Here is a 6000-nt window from a genome sequence, read left to right as displayed (position 1 = left end):
AGGCAAGCAAGGTTTCAAAGGCAAACATGGAGCTGGAATTTAATCAGTCCTTCTTAAAGAAAGGATTTCTTTTAGTGTAAAGTGGAGTTTTCACTGACTGCGTTGGCGTCTGTCACCTGAGGCTGTGTGCTGCATTGTTACAGAGGACCCGGTCATTTGGTCAGCCTCACCACCAGTTAACCTGAACACTCCTGCAAATACTCTTAACAAACTGAGGCACGTGGGGAAAAAAGACCCAAATGAGAACAAACAGGTATCAGGTGTTAGGATTTCAACAGCTCTTTCTTGGGGAAACAATTCAACACACAACAGGTACCTTGATACTAACAAAAATATCTTAGTGTTTTTGAGAGGCAGCATAAGATGGTGGTTAGGAGAGCGATTCTGATATCAGTGTCCAGATTCAACCCCTGGTTTTGCCACTTCTTAGCTGTGTGATCTTGGGAAAGATAATAGGCAGTCTGTACCTTAGTTTCTGCATCTGTAAAATGGGGATGATGCTAATGAGAGTACTGGCCTTTCACCCTGGCTGGTGTGGTTCAACGTGTTGAGCGCCAGCCTGTGAATGGCAGGGTCACTGGTTGATTCCTGGTCAGGGCGCATGCCTGGGTTGGGGGCCAGGTCCCCAATTGGGGGCGTGTGAGAGGCAGCCAATCGATGTTTCTCTTGCACATTGAGGTTTCTCTACCTCTTTTTCTCTCTCCCTAAAAATAAATAAATAAATAAAAGATTTTTAAAAAGATTTTACAAAATTAAATGAATGTTGGTATAATCTTACAAAATGTACAAAAATATATAATTTTAAAAAGTACTGGCCTTTCTGTGGTTACAAGAGGATCCTGTGAGTTGGTGTGTGTCCAGCGCTTGGCACAGTGCTGGCCCGTAGCAGGCGCTCACTGCACAGTAGCTGTGTTTATTGATCTGAGCTTTTCACAGGTATTAACCTTTTTTTTAAAAGAGATTTTATTTATTTACTTTTTAGAGAGGGGAAGGAAAGGACAAGGGAGAGAAACATCGATGTGCAAGAGACAATTGATCAGTTGCCTCTCATGCACCCCCAACTGGGGACCTGGCCTGCAACCCAGGCATGTGCCTTGACTGGGAATTGAACCCCTGATCTTTTGATTCGCAGGCTGGCGCTCACTCCACTAAGCCACACCAGCCAGGGCTAATCTTCTTCATCTACAAGACAACCCAGTCCAATGTGTACTGCTGTCACTTCCATTTTCCAGAGGGTTTAACTGAGGCTCAGACTGACTGATAACTAGCCCAAGGCCACACACTGGAAACAGGCACAGCTGGCACCCAAGCCCGGGTGGCCCCAGCTTGGAGCCTGCTCCTCACTGTGATGTCTGATGTCACCATCCACTGCTTAATCCAGCTGAGCTTCTCCTCCAGACCCAAGGAAACTGTTTCTTTTACATGCTTCTTCTTCCTCATATCTTTGACTCAAGTATGAACATGGTTATGGTTCTAAGTTTTAAGTGAGGCTTTCTGTGCTCCCTCAGTCCTCTGGGGCTTGGCCCCTTGTCGTATGCCATCTTCTTCAGCTGCACAGAACTTTGGCCTTCATGATGAACTGGACCTTTCCTGCCTTTGCTTGCTTGCTGGGAGCTGCCAGGAAGAATTCAGTTACCAAATGTGTCCCTGTGCAGAGGGCTGTCCTCACAGTCCACTTGCCACCTCTAGATATTTGCTCCTTCTCCTGTGTTTCATTCCTGAGTGTTTGAAAAACACTCAGCCCCAGTGCTAGTTCCTTCATACTTTATTTGTATGTATAAGTGAATGGCCCCTTTCACAGAGTCCTGAGCCCAGGTACCTATGCGAATGAGTCAGAGGACCACACAGCGACAGAGGGATGGCAATGCTTGGCCACAAAGGAAGGGGTGTGGCTTGGCGTTGGGTTCATTGTGGAAGGATTTATCCAGACACTGCTTTGGGCTGGGACTGGGAGTACATGAGGAAGTTCCCAGCCTGCTTTTGTGGTCTAACAACAGGGGCAGATGCAGAGCAGGTCCCAGGATACAACACAAGTGCCGCAGTGGAGCATGGGGTGTGGGGGTCAAAGGTTTCCTGGAGGAAGAGACCCTGAGCTGAGTCAGACCAAGGGGTGTGGGTCCAAGCTGCGTCTCTCCCCAGCTGTATTGCATTGTCAGCCTCTCTGGCCTTTTTCCTCACTGGTAAATGGGGCTGCTGTGAAAACGGAACGTGCACCATACGCAGCACACAAGAGTCCCCTGTGAATCATAGGAGGAAGTGCTATTGTTAACATTATACACACTGCTAATAGCAAGGGTTGCTCCTGAATAACATGCCCTCTTCATGTTGTTATATTCACTTCCAGGAACAAATCCCGGCCTACATGCAAATGCAGCTCTTTACAAATACAATTAGATACAGATGGTTACTTGACTTAGTGTGGGTATATCAATGTCGAATCACTAGGTTGTACACCTGGAACTAATATAATATTGTATGCCAACTATACTTTAATAAAATACTGTTTAAAAAATAAAAATACAGTGACATGTAGAAAAACAAGATTTCCTAAAATGTGTTAGGAGTGGATTTCATGGCAGACGGCTCCTGTGTCAGCACCTTCCTCGTTCCTCATGACTCCTCCGCCACAAGCCCCATGAAACGTTCGGTGGTTTGCAGAGCTGGAATCAGATTTTCCGCCCCCAATGCTGTGTTCTCTCTTGAGCGATAGCAGCAAAGATGTTTCCTTCACATTTAACACAGGACCAGGGATGTGTAATTATGACTGTGGTGGAACACTCTCGGCTCCCTGGGATCACATCTGAGCAATGATTCCTTTGTAATATCACCATTATTTCTCCACAGAGTACAACTGAGCGAAGCCAAGTTGCTGAGACAAATGACATAAGTGTGACATTGCATTAACTGGACATTTTCCCCCGTGGCCTTTAACAATTTCTACTTTAAAGAAGACAAGTAGCTGTCCAGCCAGCTAATTAAAAGTACCGGATTGCACAGGTGAGAGGTACGGTTCTTATTAAAGTGTCCGTTTGCTAAGGACACTTGATGGCTCCTAAGGAGCAAATATGTCTACTGCTCCAGATATAAAGAAATAAAGTGACTCGGCTATGGGAAACCCACTCTGGAGAGCAAATGAATCCAGGATGACACAGCCCTTGGCACAGAATCGGAGGGTTAGGCGAAGTGCCTGCAGGAAAAACGCAGCTCTCATTAGTCAGGGAAGGGGAACCTTCTGGATCCTGTACCAGCCTGTGGCCCACACATCTCCCCCCGTTTATTCATGAGGGGTTCGTTGGGCATAAGTGCCAGGTGTCCCCGCACTAAGGCCAGGGCACCTTACTGAGGAGCAGCTCTCGGACAAAGTGGCCCAGGTGAAAGCCAGTGACACATGCTGTGGGGATACAGTTAGCAGCCTTGGCTCTCTCCCCACAGTCCTCTAAATGACAGTAGAGGGACAAAACCAAAACCAAAAGACATAAGTCCCCAGTGCTAAAGAGACTAACCAGGCAAAAGAACACAGCACAGAGAGAAGACACACAAGAATTCGGAAATCAGATCTCTGAGCCACTGACCTAGCAATCCGGAGAAAGCTGAGAAGCTGGCACGTGAGCCCAGAGCCTGGAGACACCAGAGGCACCAGTCACATCACGAGGCTGACACAGGTGCAGTCAGGACCTGAGAAAGCAAAGAACAGGCCCTGGTGGCTCGGAGCTGGCCTGACAATGACAGCTAGGCCACGGTGTTCCCCACTGAACAGAGGCAGTTGCATAGAACACCTGTGTGAGACAAGGCCCCTCGGTGATGTGAGGGACAAGGAAAAACAAGACCATTCCATGAGCGTGTCTGAGCACTGACAAGTACCAGAATGCTTCCAGAACCCTGACTGTGTAGTTCAGTTGGTTAGAGCATTTACCCGATACACCAAGGTTGCAGGTTTGATCCCCAGTCAGAGGACATACAAGAAGCAACCAATGAATGTATAAATAAATGGAACAAATCAATGTATCTATTCCCTCCCTTCTCTCTCCCTTCCAATCTCTAAAATAAATGAAAATTTAAAAGAAAGAAGAATGTTGCCCAGACCTGAAGAATGGCCCAGAGACCCCCTTTTTTGGAACGAGACTCCTTTACTGATTGCAGTGTTAATCTACTTCATTTTTCTTAAATCCTGCATGAGATTAAGTCATCACAGGATCAGCCCTCATTTCCAGACAGCACCCAATCCAGGGCAAAACACCACTTCCCTGAACCCCCTCCAAATCACCTAATTCATGTCCAAATCATATTCTCAGTCCTTCCCAATACTCTTCTTGGGCACCCACAATTTTCTGCAACGTCGGCCTCTCCCTTTGCAACAGGACGAAAAACCCAACTTTGTTTGACTATGGGTGTGCTCCTTCCTGGTGAGCTGTGACTGATGAACAGTCCCAGACCATCCGCCACTCCACCCCCATTTAGACAGCCAGGGTGGCAGGGTACCCTGGAGAGAATGGTCCTTGGGGACTGAGGCAGGGGCACGAGGCCCTGCTGGAGGAAAGGGTGTATTCTTCAGGAGAGGGCGATAAATGAATGACAGCATCACAGGGAGACTCCCTCCCCACTCCCCAGCTGGCTCTCGGAAAAGACAAGGAATAAACAAGAATCATATAGGAAGCAAAGACAATGGCTAGAAATGAAGAGAATGTCTAAAGCTGAAGCATATTCTTCAACAAATAACTAACAAGAAAAAAGAGTTGGAAGGAAAATTATACGTTAAAAGAGACTTAGAGCTTTATTAAGTAATAGCGAAGTGTAGACCTTACTGGATTTGGATTTATACACACTGTAAAAATAAAACCATTTATGAAACCATCAGAGAAAGATGAATATTGCCTACATATTTGATGATATGAGGGAATTATCATCAAAATTTTTTAGATGTTGATGGGGGAACTCAAGAGTCGGAAATTTTTAGTTTAAGGTAATAGATAATAAGCCTCGTAGGTAATGCATGTAAAAAGCTATTGTTTCAGGAACTGCAGGTACAGCCCACTCTGACTCCAGGAGACCACAGGTGATTGGCCTTTGTGCTCCGGAAGAGACCATAAGCAATCAAGGTGGTATCCAAGCCACTGTGTTCCATGGAGGGACAGTCTGCTGCCCAGGACACAGATAAAGAAAATTACTGGTTAGAGAATGAAAGAATTATAAGGAAATTGCCAGACTGCAGGTTTTATCTGATTAACCTCTTTCCTGAATTCCAAATCCCTTGCCTACACTTTGCCGCCTTATAAAAAAACGCTGACTTTAAAGGAAATGGAAGAGGGCCTGTTAGGATACAAACCTGCTGTCATCTCAGATCTCCGGCCATCTGAATAAAGTGCCCATAAAGATTCAATCCCTGTCTCTGCTTTTTGGGTCTGGTAGGTGACAGGCGGCACAAACACTGGCTTTTCTGGTTTCAGTCTAATCACTGTATTGTGCTTACATTTACATAAAAGATTTCTCATCTTTCAGAGATATGTGGGGGAATATTTATAAGCGAAATGCTTTGAATTCTGGAATTTGCTTCAAAAGAATCCTCTGGGGGGTAGGGGTAAAGGGGAACCAAGACTGGCAGAAGTGGAATTGTCAAAGATGCGTAGGGGGTATCTAGAGGTTTATCATTCTATTAGCTCCTTGTTGCCCATGTTTGAAAATTTTCACAATAGAAAGTGAACAAAAACAAGAAAAACCAAAAACAAAACAAAAACCTCCTGTCAAACAAAAACCTTTGGAACTGAAAACTGTCCTGAAAGAATGGGTTTATTGAGCCACATGCTAGCCAGAGAAAGGACCGGGTCCTAGGTGGTCAGTCTGAACTACCAGCAGCCCTGCCGGGCAGAGAAGACAAATACGCCCTCCACCCTGGGGCTGATGGGGCTCCTGTATGCAATGAGTTTGGGGAAGAAAGATGTAAGTTGTTTGCAATTAACATTCCCTGTGGATGGGGTGTGGGTGGTAGGTGGGAAAAAGGTGAAG

This window comes from Desmodus rotundus, chromosome 10, assembly GCF_022682495.2.
Source record: "Desmodus rotundus isolate HL8 chromosome 10, HLdesRot8A.1, whole genome shotgun sequence".
In the NCBI taxonomy this organism is placed as follows: domain Eukaryota; kingdom Metazoa; phylum Chordata; class Mammalia; order Chiroptera; family Phyllostomidae; genus Desmodus; species Desmodus rotundus.
This window is presented reverse-complemented; position numbering follows the sequence as displayed.